This window comes from Pezoporus flaviventris, unplaced genomic scaffold (assembly GCF_033815535.1).
Source record: "Pezoporus flaviventris isolate CSIRO_AGI_PZ_B2104156 unplaced genomic scaffold, CSIRO_AGI_Pfla_v1 ptg000031l, whole genome shotgun sequence".
Taxonomy (NCBI): domain Eukaryota; kingdom Metazoa; phylum Chordata; class Aves; order Psittaciformes; family Psittacidae; genus Pezoporus; species Pezoporus flaviventris.
In genome coordinates this window covers 44,167,319-44,182,467 of record NW_026892579.1, presented here as the reverse complement: position 1 = coordinate 44,182,467, position 15,149 = coordinate 44,167,319, and positions in this window count along the sequence as shown.

Here is a 15,149-nt window from a genome sequence, read left to right as displayed (position 1 = left end):
AAAGAGTGTTCTGAGAACACAAGTGCATTAATCAGCCCACAGCAAATACCACCCCTGCAAACTACAAGTTATAAGAATGACATAAATATTTGGGATTACTGAAAATCCGCTGACACTACATCAGGAGTGCATAATTATACTATGTACTTATATGCACACCCAAACATATTTTTACATACACACAGAATGAATCTACAGCACAAGTACTGCTGATCAAAATCTTTGTTGCATGAATACGTTGAGACTGTAATGGAGAAATAAGTTACTGCTGTAAGAAGCTGATTGCAAACTATTAGTATTTAATTGATGTAATTTGTTTTCAGAAATACAATTTAAAAGAGAGAATTTGAAAATTTTACAGCTGTTCTTTACTTCAGATGATGCTCATCTCTGAAGTTTTACTTAAATATGTGAAAATACAAAATGTTCCTAAAACTTTTCCAGTAAGTGCACATCATTGATGTGTTTTCTCAGCACAAGCACTAACCAAAGCACTACATTTCTGGGGTACATACTGTACTTTCTAAGCAACACATTTGAGAGTCACATAAGGATGCTTTTCAACTTTGCCTTGTGTTCAGTATCTCACTGTAATTTTAGACAACATAGGTGAAAAGTGGAAATTGCCATTAAATTACACCATTTCTTTTTCTCTCCCACCCCGGGAAAGCACTGGCAGGTTGGTTTGTTTGTTTGTTCATTTGGGGGGGGGGGGAAGATTTGTTTTGTTTTGTTTGTTATTGAGAGGAAGCCAATGAACTACAAGAAAGGGTTTAGGAAGATTGTCAGAAAGTGTTCACACTGATACTTCCTCTAGAGCCTTGCACCAGATTCCAAGAATTGAGCCTCTTCCAAATTTCTTGTGTTCAAATGAAGAAACATTGTTCTTGTATTTAATGGAAGCATGGATTTTCACCCTCAGAGTAGTAGACGGATGGAATTTCTGGGTATGAAATTGAGTCTGTAGACTCAGAATCTCAGTTGTATGTTGTAATTTGTGAAGTCAGTTGACTAAAGGGCTGTTCACAGATGGGATAGATTATCATAGATCCATAATTCTAGATCTTATATTGTGTGACTCTTATTCTTAATAATTTTAATTCACCAAAATTTAGCTCTATTAGCAAATACCACATACGCTAACCATTATTGTCTATGTGGTAAGAGCTTGTAAAGCCTGTTGCATTTGCATAAAAATCTGATACAATGATGTGTTTTAAAGCATGATTATGCTGAATAATCCTTTTAATTTAACTTGGAGTAGTTTAAATTAATCAGAATTGTTTATAATGCATTGACTAGAACAGACCATCCAAATCTACATCTACTTGTCATTTTTTGCTATAAATTACTGGATGAATTTCAAATACTAGAAATTGGATTTATAGAGCTTCTCTGTCTTGTCTCATTGGCTTAATTTCTTGCACACTCTCCCCTCTCCCCAAAGCCTAATAATCAGTTAGTATGAGACCTAATAAAAGGTGAGTGAAGTCAAGTGTTGGTTAGGCTCTACAAAAGGTAGCAACTAAGGGCAGAAAGGTTGTGAAATGCAGCTTGTTTTACTAATTTATTAACTACTTAGATGAGAATATGATTTCCTTCATTACCAACATGAGCTCCTGATAAGAATTTACAATATGATTTCATTTTTCTCCTTTCCATTGTTCTTGTAAATTATACAAAAAGGCATGACAGTGGGAAACCTGTTGTGCTGAGACAACGATCTGTCCTACTGATCGATATTGTGTCCTTCTGCCTCAACTGCTTGCTTTCATCTACTCTAAATTGTCTTTGGGAAAGAAGACAGCTGGGTTTGCAGAATTTCTATTGGAATGCAGGCCTGCTACATGGTCATGGCTCTTAATTATAGCAATAATGCAAATTACCACCACAGAAAAAAAAGAGATTTTCCTCTTCCTTAATGAATTGCTATTAGGTGCAGGAGAATATATCTGTCTCGATATAGATCATTGTGCAAAAGAAGGTAACTGAGAGAATCAGCATAGGAATTATGATAGTTGCCCTTAATCAATGTAACTAAGCCTGTAAATGTATCATAGAATCATTGAATCTTAGAATCAGATAGGTTAGAAATGACCTTTAAGATCATCAGGTCCAACCATTACTCCAGGACTGCCAAGACCACCACTAAACTATGTCAATAAAGACTTCATCTACATAGTCTTTGAACACTTCCGGGACGGTGATTTCATCACTTCCTTGGGCAACCTGTTCCAATGCCTGACCACCCTCTTGGTGAGGAAATTTTTCCTAATATCCAATTTAAACCTCTCCTGACACAGTTTGAGACCATTTCTTCTTGTCCTGTTTCTTGTCACCTGGGCGAAGAGACCCAACCCACCCCACTTTATCTCACCTCACTCTATCTCCTTTCAGGTAGTTGTAGAGAATGATAAGGTCCCTCCTGAACCTTCTCTTCTCCAGAGTAAACAACCCAGGTTTCCTCAGCTGTTCCTCATGAGACTTATTCTCCAGAGCCTTCACCAGCTTTGTTGCCCTTTTCTGGACCTGTTCCACCAACTGGATGTCTTTCTTGAAGTGAGGAGCCCAGAAGTGAACACAGTATTCAAAGTCTCACCAGTGCCAAGCACAAGCAGATGATGATCCTAAACTAGGAGGAGCTGTGGACTACTTCAAGCATAGAGTGGACTTACACAGAAATCTGGATAGGCTTGAGAGCTAAGCAATCACTAACGGTATGAAGTTTAACAAGAACAGCTGCCAGATTGTCCATCTGGAATAGGGCTATCCTGCTTATACATGCAAATTGCGGAGCAAGAGGCTGGAAAGCAATCCCGTGGAAAGAGATGTGGGGGTCTGCATTGACAGCAAGTTCAATATGAGTCAACAGTGTGCCTTGGCAGCCAAAAGGCTCAACCCTGTCCTGGGGGGCATCAAGGAGAGCATTGCTAGATGGTCAAGAGAGGTGACTGTTGCATTCTACACTGCACTAGTGCAACCCCATCTTGAATGTTGTGTACAGTTTTGGATGGCTCAGTATAAGAACATCAGACTATTAGACTGTGTTCAGAGGAGGGTAACCCAGAGGCTGAAAGGCCTTGAGGGCAAGACTTAGAAGGAGCAGCTGTGGTAATTCGGTCTGTTCAGCTTGGAGAAGAAAAGGCTGACCTGTGACCTCATGGCCGTCTACAGCTTCCTCAAGGGGGCCAGCAGAAGACGAGATGCTGATCTCCTCTCCCTGGTGACCATCAACAGGACACGAGGTGATGGAATGCAGCTGTGTCAGGAAAAGTTCAGAAAGGTTCTTCACTGAAAGGATGGCTGGTTATTGGAACAGGCTCCCCAGGGAAATTATAGAGCTTGAGGAATGCGAGGGTGATGTCATACGATTTAGTTTTAAGTAGTCCTGCAAGGAGCAGGAGTTTGGACTCTATGATCCTTATAGATCCCTTCTAACTTGAGATATTCTATGATTCTGTGATTTTGGCCTAAACAGTGTTGCTTCTCTTTGTCCTTATTCCTAATCTCACAGTGTCATATGAATAGTATCAGTCAGATATCTTCAGAAAACTGTTTGTATGATGGGATCTTTTTTAATTAATTCTGGTGGTTTTGCAACGTGTGTAGCTTTACAACCAACTTGTAAAAGGAGAGGTAGGTTAATGACAGAATTTAAGGATTTCTAGCTTCTAACACATACAGGTTTCATTCAGTGTCATATTAATGAACAGAGATGATCTCTCTTAGTTAAAGGTGTTCGTGTCAGACTTCACCTTCCTTCCATCTCTGCATTTCTGTTAGGGTTTGGGTGTTTTTTTCTCCCCAGTATGATATCCTTGGTTCACATAGAGCACATAGAACAACATTAGCAATACCTGAACTTGCTGTATCTCAGTTCTAATTTGGAAGGACTGACTTCAGAATGAACATATTATAAGGCTGTATATAATTTTGATTTTTGGCATAATTCCTAGTTTTGTAAATAAATACATTTATATGTGTCTCTGATACAGGATTAACCAATGTACAGGGGGGTTGTACAGGGGGGTTGTACAGGGGGCGTTAGAGGAATTTGCTTGCTTAAACAGAAATATTGTCTGTACCTATCATGCCTACTGAGCAGAACAAAGGCACTATCCATTGATAAGGAAAAGCAGACACCTGGTTCTAGACTGATTCTACTTATAAGCAGCTATTGATAAGGAAAAGCAGACACCTGAAGGGAGAGAAGCAGAAGGTTTATGGCTGGGTGTCGTGGTTTAAACCCTAGCCAGACAGCTTGTTCACTCACTCCCAGTGAGTGGTGCCAGGCTGAGAGCAACCGAGGCCCCCCTCCCCCCCCCCCCGGGGCTCTTCCCTTCCCCGCTCCCGGAGGAACGGGGAGGAGGATCTAAAGAGTGCAACTCCTACGGGTTGAGACAAGAACAGTCCAGCAACCAATGTACAACACAAATCACCACCGCTATCACCAACCACAACAATGATAAGAGAAAATAACAAGGGAAGAGGATACAATATCACCGGCCAAGAAACGAGTCCCACCCGGAAGCCCGTGTCCTTCCGAGTAACTCCCAGTTACCCCCCACCCCAGGCATGACGTGCTGTGGTATGGAATACCTCCTTGGCTAGCCTGGGTCAGGCGCCCCATCTCTGCTTCCTCACAGCTTCCCCTCCTCCCTGGCAGAGCATGAGCCTCACAAAGTCCTTGGTCAGGGTAAACATCACTTAGCAACAAACGAAAACATCGGTATCACCAGCACTGTTCCCAGGCTGGAAGTCAAAGCACAGCACTGCACCAGCTACCACAAAGGAGAAACATGACTGCTACTGCTGAACCCAAGACACTGGGACACAGACCAAACCCTAAAGCCATACGTGAAGACTAAAAGGTGAAAAGTTCAAGAAGAGGAAGACTCATTTACTTCATCTTGAAGACCCCTACCCACAGGAGGAAGACTCATTTACTTCATCTTGAGACCCCTGCCCATGACCAGAGGGGGCACTGTGCAGGCGCAAAGGACCTTCTAACTCATTATAATACAAAGTGGGGATAGGACATGAATATGTATATGCGTATTGTGCAACCGTATGAATATATATAACTTTAGAGAATAAATGTAGAGGGAAACAACACTGAGGTGCGCATGACTTTGAGGAATTATCCCCGTGCGTCTCAGTGCTGAATAAAAAACATACCTACTTTACAACTTTAACAAGTTGTGGAGTCAATCTGTGCATCATCTCTGTATAAGTATCTGTAGGTATCAGCATAGATACACAGGGAAGCAGGAAGCCCTGGTTCTTTCTACTTTAAAATTGACCATCTGGAAGATCTTGTCCAGAGCAGATGCCATGTTTCTTTTAAATTAACATTTTAATTACTGTGTGATCAAAAGACTGTCCTGGAATGAGAAATTGAGGAGTGTTTCTAGTAACACATGAAGTATAAAGTTGCTATACAGTGATGTTACCTTTTTATAGATGGCCATCCACTAGTCTATTGATTGTTATTCATAGTCCATTAAGAAGGTTTTGTTGAACTTTTTACTGTGCTTTCAGGGGCCTTATTCAAGGTGAATTTGTTGTCCTTGACTTTTATCTCATTGATTATTCTCTGCAAAGCATTTCAAGAGGTTACAAAGAACTTGCCACAGCACTTATTCGGACCAAGTGAATGCTTCATCTCAATGGGTATTTTCTTTCCATTTTAAAAGGAGCCAAGAATGGTTTCTTGTCTGAATAGTAAATTTTGTGTTTACTGAAATATGCATTTGAAGTTCTGAAGCCATAGATGTTCAAAAGCCCCCTTTCTAAAATGGAGGGGTAATTCTAGATATAATATTCATTTCAGTGCAATATGTGTCTATAAACATGCATGACCATATGAGCACACTAAGCTCAGTTAACCTCACCTTGCATGCAAATGTTCCCAATGACGGCTCTTTCCCAAGAGGGTCAGTTATCAGTCACGGAAAGTTTGAAATCTTACGGAAATTTGACCTCAACTTGAAACTTGAGTCATGGGCAGATTCAAAATAGGACTGGCAAGCAACTATGATCAGAAATTAATTATCAGGCCCTCTTGACACAATATTTACTCCTTTTGGATTTTAAATCCAAGGAAAGTGAATATTTATATTTTCTCCATGGCCATGACAGCCAGATATCAAAAAAATTATGTACATGAATCATCTGGGATTTTTGTTAGGTTGCTTTTTTTTTTAAGGGTAGGGGGGAGGTTGGGGTTTATTTGGTTGATTGTATTTTTTTTTTTTTTCCCATGTAAACTTGACCCAAGAACTGTGATCTGGAAAGAAAATGACAACTACCCTAAAATTCTGATTAAACTTTGACTGTTGGAAATAATAGCACAGGCATGAGGAAGCTCTTCCTCAGGGAGGTAATACAATCTTCTTGTCATCTAAGAAACGAAGCAATACAGTCTTTCTCTGAAGATTGAAATTAAATTTTTCTGCAGTAAATCAGGAAAGGATCCAAAAACCTCCTGGCTATTTCAATCCTCCTGGCTTCTGATAGTCTATTTTCAAGGTCTCTGGATACAACCCAATCTTTCCATCCTCAGATCCTACACTGCTCTTGTGTCCCTGTTAGACTGAGGCAGGGATAAAATCCAGGTGGAAGTCCTCCAAGGCCTGTTATGCTGTTTATGCAGGCTGTTGCAGAAAGGATTTGTGGCTAAATGTCACTTCTATTTAGAAGTACCAAGGGGTTAAAGCTAGTATTATAAATGTCATTTTCAGGAGAAGCATGCCAGATAAATGCTAATCTGCTCCTCAAGCACCCTCCAGTGATTTTCAGAAGCTCTCTTCAAAGAGTAAAAAAAAAAAAATAAATCATGGTACAATATAGGAATTGCAGTGCAGTCTTCAGCCACTGTGGTTGTAAACCTCCTGGCCTGAAGCTATAAAATCAAGGGAGTCCCTGTCACCAATCTATGGATAAACAGAAGGAATGACAGATAGCAAGAGTTTTCTTTCTGCCTAAAAATCCTCCAAGCAACATTTTGAGAAGCTGGCAATTTTTACACAAGCTTGGAAATAGTAAAGTGGTGAATCTGAAGTGTGGCACAGAGTGAAACTTACCTATCTAGAAAATACTGTTTATTCCCTGTCACTGAAGATTTCATAGAAATATGCTATAGAGAGACTTTTTGTCTTGAAAGGGACTTTTCATGTGGCTCATAGCTGAAGCTACAGATGGCAGCAGTAGAAGTCAGTGATCTCAGATGTGGTCTCCTTCACAGCAGAACCCCATGAGAGAGAAATTAATTGTGTAGCTGGTTTATGAATGCAGTGAAAGTTGGAGTATTTGGAATACAGCAGATAGTGTTTCCCAAAGGGAAGCCACATTAGCATTTATCTCTGCCATAGGACTATGGCTCTCTATTGCTCACTAACAATGTCATGTTCAATTAAATACTTGTTTGAAGTCCTTGTCCTGCTTTTCCCTGAGCAGTATCTTCTGCCAGCACATTAACAGAGGGTAAGGAATTTGTTCAATTGTACATGGAAATAAAAAGAAGCTTTGATGGGTTCCTTGCATGCCATAGCCATCTCAATACCCTGTATGCATGCTTGCTCCTCCCAATTTCTAAAGTGCTTTTGCTATCATAAATAAATACAATAAAGATGTAAGAGGTAATGACAGGGTGATGGTGAGAGGTCTGTGGACTGCACCACAGCTGTGGTCCTTTAACACATGGGAAACATGGGAAAATATTTTCATTTGTTTTGCAGAGTTCAGAACAACCCTCGTGGTCATACATGCCTCTCCCACATATTATCTCTTTGTCCCTCAGGAGTCCCACATTACTGCTACAGCAGCCCAGCAGACGAGGCAGTTGCATGTGTCACAAGACTCCTGGAGAGGAACAGAAACTGCAATGCTTCTCAAGAGCCAGGAGCTACTATTCTGCAGTCCAGTTTTTCACCTGGAAAAGTCCTGCTGGAAAAATACACAATTCTTAGCTTAAAACTTGTGTCACAGAGACATGATGTCTACATTATGCTCTGTCATATAACATGATATGAACAACCCCTCACCATACAGCGAACCTCTTTATCATTTAACAGTGTGTAGAAGGACGATAAATAGGAAAAATGTTGAAAGGACATTTGGTAACTTCTGGTTCATATGACTAGAATGGGAGTAGAGAGATTTCTGTCGTTAAATAACACTGAATGTTACTCCTTAACCCATTATGAAATAATTTGCCGTGTAGTAGACAAAGTCACAGCTTTGATGGAGGGAAAATGTTGCTCTCTTAAGACTACCTGAACTTCTAGGTAGAGGTTTATGCTGGAAGAATCCATGAATTTACACAGATACCTTAGCTATTTGACCTAAGTTAATTGCCACAGCTGAGACTACCTGCTTTCTGCAATAACAAGAGCAAGAGGTCATAGTTGAAGATGAACCCATAAATAATAATATTTGCTGAACTTCTTGCCCACTGCTGTAACTTCTATTAACCTAAATCTGCTTTGAAGACGACTGGATTTATCAGTCTGTTTTGATGTTACTTTTATTATAATATCAGATGCCTGGTTCTTTCTCCACCATACCTAAATGAATCTTGACCCTGCCAAATCCCAAACAAAAGTACTGATTTTGCACATTCGCTGAGGTATATAATTCTTGATTCTTTTTTCTTAACCACAGAATGCCTCATTGATAACGTAAACATAAATGTATTTTTTCACTTCTATTTGCTTTGTTTATCTGAAAATGTACCCATAAGTTCTTGAATTATTTTACTGTTTGCAGTAGCTGTCCATTTCTGTGTCTACTTTATCTTTCTGAAATTTTCATCTCATGTTTTTTGTGGGAATTGTAAGAATTTTCAAGGTTATAAAAAAATGTTCCAGTGTTGGAAAGAGATGAAAGATAAAACTCTCAGAAGTTTTCAGTAGAGAAAATAGGAGACTTTGAGTGGGTCAGTCAAAACATTTCATTTTGATTCTTTTGAGCAATCAGATTTTTATTTTTTTCTTTTTACTTCATTACTTCCTTGCATTATTTTAAATTGATATGCAGATTAAGAGAAAAAACCCATATTTTTGATTTTGAAAGTATAAATGCAGGTTATTTGGAGATCTTAAAGCTCTTAAAACATTTGGTTTTCAACATTTGTCACAATGTTGTTCTGGCTGTTCATGGAAAATAGCTCTTTCTTATGAACAGTTTTGTTTTGATGAATAGCTCTTTTCCAATGGCAAAAAAATTCTTTACAAAGTTAATATTTAAAAGCAGTTGTTAGCATGAAGTTTCTTTTTTGTATATGCATCTTAAATTCACTTTGTAACATTGTTTTTTAATTCTTGAATGTACATCTATCTTTCCATAAATGATTTGTTCCAGAAATAAAATCAGAAAAATATTCTATAAAGGGGAAAGCTTTATTGATCAACTATATTAACATTGAATTATTTTTCTGTTTGAAAAATATTTTAGTTATGTAAAATATCTGTAGTATTTCAGAACGTATTGCCAGTATAAGCAGTATAGAAAAATGTGCAATTATCTTCACAAAAAAAGTAAAGTATAAAGAATATAAGAGAAGAAATTAGAACAAGGAACATTTTTTAAAAAAAAAAAACAAACTCTACAAACGCACATATTCAATTAATCTTTAAAAAGTTTATCACTTATTCAAGAGTAACAATAAAAATCGTAAGTCTTAAATTGAAAAATACCATAAATAATTACTAACTCAAAGGATCAAAGGATTTTATAACCACAATCAAGTGATATAATTTTACTGAGGATTTGCATGCCATCTTGCCTAGAGCAGGCTAGACAAGTGATCAGGGGAACAGGATGACAGAACAGGAGAAGGTACTTCTTTTTTTTTTTTCTACTATACTAATATATTCCATAGAATATAATATAAAGTTACTTTACTACCTTTTAATTATATTCTGGACATACTTCCATGGCTTCATACTCTGGATAGTCGTTTGCATGTAAGGGAACTTCAATAGTATGTTGCAGCTGCTCCTCAAAATACAAGTGAGAACAAGAGGTAGACAAAAAATATAGCAACTCCTGCAGCTGTGCCTGGAACCCTACTAATGATAAGTAATGATGATTAAATAGTAAAGGACTATTACAAACAAGAAGCACTCCAAGGATCTGTTTTGTATGACCTGAAATATTGGCTGACCTCTCCTAGCTTTATACTCATGTAGTGTAACTGCACACACCTTTTGGTAGTACCTAGACTGTCTTCACGGTCAGTGGTAAAACGTATGGCTATTCATGTCACAATTCACTGTAACTCTTCACTTCAGACATCTCCTTCAAGATGAGATGAAATATTTGTTTGGAGAGTCTTTCTATTTAGAGGGGCTAAGGATGGTTGGCTCTGGTGTAAAAGTCTTTGGTAAGATGAATCCCACCCAAAGCAGATGGTGACCTTAAATTTTTGAAAGCACTGACATCCATATAAATTTGTATTTTTATATAGAAGTAATAATTTTTTCATTTCAAGGAATATTGATGTACACAGACATCAATCATGCACCTTCCAGTGTTCTGAGTCATTCTCTGGTGGCACTCATTGCCTTTTTGGTCAGACTAAAAAAAATTTTCTCATTTTAGGCACTCTGATTTGCACTCTGGGTGACTGAAACAAGCTAAAGGAATCAGAGTGTGGTCTAGTGAGTGTATGAGTGTCCTCAGATGTACATCTATGTGCAATAGGTTAAGTTTTGACAAAGAGTTTCTTCATTTATATTTTCCTGCCTACTTCTTCACATGGATGGGTGTAAATGAGATGAACTAGCCTAGACTAGTTTCTATCATTTATTTGTGTAAGTCATTATAGGTAGTGATGTTCTTGTATAACAAAAAATATTATTGGTATTCTTCATTTATAGCTCCACTGCAAATAAACAAAGAAGGATGAAGGTGAAAAAAACCCAAGCTCAAACCACACTGAAGATCTCATAAGGAAACAGCACAGGAAAAACAAATATTTTGTGTCTAAACAAAGGAAAAGGGATAGTAAGGAGTTACAAAGGAAACAAGGAAACTTTTTCATTCACTTCCCTGAATTCTTAATATCCCTGTTAAAAGCAAGGAGCAGAACCATACCACCTGATATAGTAATAAATTAAAGAAACAGACACAAAAACTTGGGTTTGGCCTCCCTATCCAACTGGAAACCATTGTAATTAAGGATGACCTCTTTCCTTTAGCTATTACCTGTTACAGTTTCCTCACCATTTGTTTTTGTAAATATATTTACACACATTGTGTCTTCTAATTTGTGAAATAGAGTACAACAGACAGCAGAGTCCCATGGAGCACACTGATGTATTAATATTAATCAAAGTAATATATGCAAATCAGATGTGCTAAGTCAGTTTTTTTTCTCCTACAGGGGGAAGCAGAGAGCTTCTGTTACTTCTTTTGATGGTCTTGCACACACTCAGTTTCCCATCTCTTTGGGACCTACCTTGACATCTCTTTCCTCCTCCTTTTCTCCGTGTTTTTTGAATATATATATTGATTAGTTTTGTAATTAACTCTTTGAGACATATGTCTGTGCATTTGCCTGTAAATGTTTAGCAAAATATCTCTCCTATAAATAAAATGGGCAATTTGTTCATTGAAAACTAGGTCTGCTAGAGACTTCGGAACATCAGCTGATTCTATCTCTATTGTACAATTGGATGCAATCAGAAAAACAGCAACAAAATATTATCAGCAAATGTCTTCTTATGGGTGTGTCTTTGTTGGACCTACTATAAAATGTAAAACTTCTGTTTATTAACGTTTATCTATGCATATGTGTTTGTATATATGTACATTATAAACACTATGTGCATGTGTATGTGTGCCTAGTCAGTAACTAATGTATGTATTTCTTTACCATATGCCTACCTCATGAAGTTTAACCATGCCAAGTGCAAGGTCTTACACCTGGGTTGAAGCAATCCCAGGCACAGCTACAGGTTGGGCAGAGAAGAGATTCAGAGCAGCCCTGAGGAGAAGGACTTGGGGGTGTTGGTCGATGAGAAAATGAACATGAGCTGGCTTCAGTGTGTGCTCACAGCCCAGAAAACCAGCTGTATCCTGGGCTGCATCAAGGAGGTGATTCTGCCGCTCAACTCTGCTCTCGTAAGACCTCATCTGTGTGGTCTTGTGTGCAGTTCTGGTGTCTTCAACATAAAAAGGACATGGAACTGTTGGAACAAGTGCAGAGGAGAGCCACGAGGATGATCAGGGGACTGGAGAACCTCCTGTATGAAGACAGGCTGAGGAAGTTGGGGCTGTTCAGCCTGGAGAAGAGAAGGCTGCGTGGAGACCTCCTAGCAGCCTTCCAGTATTTGAAGGGGGCCTATAGGGATGCTGGGGAGGGACTCTTCATTAGGGACTGTAGTAATAGGACAAGGGGTAATGGCTTAAAACTTAAACAGGGAAAGTTTAGATTGGATATGAGGAACAAGTTCTTTATTGTGAGGGTGGTGAGGCACTGGAATGGGTTGCCCAGGGAAGTTGTGAATGCTCCATCGCTGGTGGTGTTCAAGGTTGTACAGAGCCTTGGGTGGCATGGTTTAGCGTGAGGTGTCCCTGCCCATGACAGGGGGGTTGGAACTAAATGATCTTAAGGTCCTTTCCAAGCCTAACTATTCTATGGTTCTATGGTATCCATATATTGAATCATTAAAAAATCAAGTAATTCTGAGCACTGGAAATGATTTACAAAAACCTTCTTAGCGGCTATTGTAAGTATAAAATCCCCAAAGTAGCAACCTAAATAACTGATATGTAGCTTTTACTCTTTATGTAATCACCATGCCTTATATCAGCATTGATGTTGCTATCTACCTTTACCATCCCTTTCTTTTACAAAGGAATTGTAGTAATGAATTTCTCTATTCTCCCATGTGAAGCTCAAACTCTGTTTTACTTCTCCATTTGTGTTATTTTTTTTCAGGAAACCTCTCTAAACCTTTTTTTCAAAGTAAACAAGCCTTTAAAAACCATGAGCTATGAAGAAGCGTTTGGACTCTATGCTGCAGTCTCTGGGTCTGTAGCTACTTAGCACTGTCCTTTACTTCATTTCTTTGAGAGTAAACAAAATACTGCATTGCAGCAAATCAAATTTAAAGAGACACAGTAGGGCAGAGGTCTGGGTAAGAAAGGCTCAGTTTTGTTTGCCTCCTAGCAAAATAATAAAGAAAGGAGGGACACAGAGAAGCAACTGTTTTTGTTCTTTATTCTCTTATTTATTTATTGAAACTTAAATAAAGCCTGTTAGACACATCGTTTTATAGCTGAGGAAGCTAGCACTATGTATTCTTGGAGGAGTAACACAATGCTGTCATTTAAGATTGCTATAGCAAATACAGAAAGTGTGAAAAATAGATGTATATTAAAAGGCAATCATTTATAACTGCTGCTCATAGTAGTTTTTTTTTTTTTTTTTTAGAAGAATCAGAAAGCTTTAACAGTTAAAAAGTAAGCTGTATTCTCCACTTCGAAAAATAGCACTGGAAATTAGGAGGATTATAGCTATCATATAAGAACTTGGGACAAATGTATAGCAAATACTTTAAAATTGAGGATTTTGTTGTTTTATGTAATACTCAAAAGCAGCACACACATTAGTGGGGGAGAGAGAAAACACACAAAAATAATAAGTTAAATGAGAATTATCTCTGCCTCAAGTTTTCAACAGCTGTGGTCCAGTGAGTAATGGCTTGGTATAGAAATAGACCAGTGCTCTTTTTGCATGGAGGTCAGCTCTATCAGATTTTGTGCCTCTTTTCCTTAGAAGCAGCATGCAGAAAACATGCTTTGAGCTGACAGCTTCTCTATAGAAGCAATCATCCTACTGTTGTATGCAGTGATGGAAAAGACCTTCCTCTGAGACCTACTATTGTTATTGGGTCATGCAAGGCAAGGTTTGGGTCCACACACGTCTTTTTGAAACTGAGCCATTAGAGTCCATGGTGACTATTCAGCAGCAATGAGATTTCCTTCATTCCTCCACATTTATGCCTCTGTAACCTCATCATAACATTGCATGATGGCATCACAAAGGCACCTGTTTCCTTCAGAAACACCTATAGACTCCACCTTCCAATCTACATCCTTGAAATGCCTGATTAGATATGAGCTACTCCTATCTCTCTAGCTTATTTCAAAAAATTCTAATTACCTTTCTTATGATAAAAAAGGAATTGTCTCTTCAAACAGGCAACTTAGAGTTTGAGGCCACTGAGATTCAATTTGCATTTAAAAATAACCTGAGGTTTTCCATTATATTAGGAGTAGCTTTCTTGGTTTTATTCTTGCTTTTCAGTCTTAACAGAGCTTTTGTGTATTGAATATTCTGATAACAGTTATTACAACTTTTTGGTGTAAATCTTGTTACAGATGGTTCAAAAAGCTTTTTAATACGCATTGTAAATTGCAAACAGTAAAAAATATTTTTAATTCCAGAGAAAAGGAGAAAAGGAAATTGGTTGTTTTCTTATCTCTTTTCATTGTTGATGTTGTTTTGTTTTGTCTTATGAGTACTTCAAAATTGTATGCATTTTTGCAGAGGAAAAGATAATGTGTCACAGGAGAAGCAGCAAATCAAGACACAGGGAGTGCTTAATGATGAAGATGCTATCTTGGACTAAGACAAACCAGGACCAATTCCCTCTTCTGCAACAAATTCAGGGTTCTGTGACCTCAAGCAAGAGATTCCAAGCTGTTTTCATAAAGTAGCTTTTGGTGACAATGTTTGCTGTTTAAGTCCAAAATAGTAATCCTCAAAATCCTGCTGCTGTTTAACTGCAGAACCACCTGCATTTTCTTGACCCCTGTAAATTATGTCAGTGGTGTTCTGAAAGCACCTGCCTTTCCTCAACTTTCAAAGCTTGTCTACACTGTGCTGAATGAGGGAATAATCTTTGGGCCAGAAGGTAAGCAAGAGACTGATTCTGAAGTCTGATGGTTATAGACTTTGACTGAGGACATAAAGACCTCGATTCTAGTGTCCATAGTCACAGAATTAGTATTTACATGAACTAGAAGAGCTTCAATAACAAACTGAGGGAGTTAATCATTCTCACCAGTAAGATTTCATGGTCTGAAGGTAGAAACAGTCATGTGGGAGATGAGGAAGAAAGATTTAAAGTGTT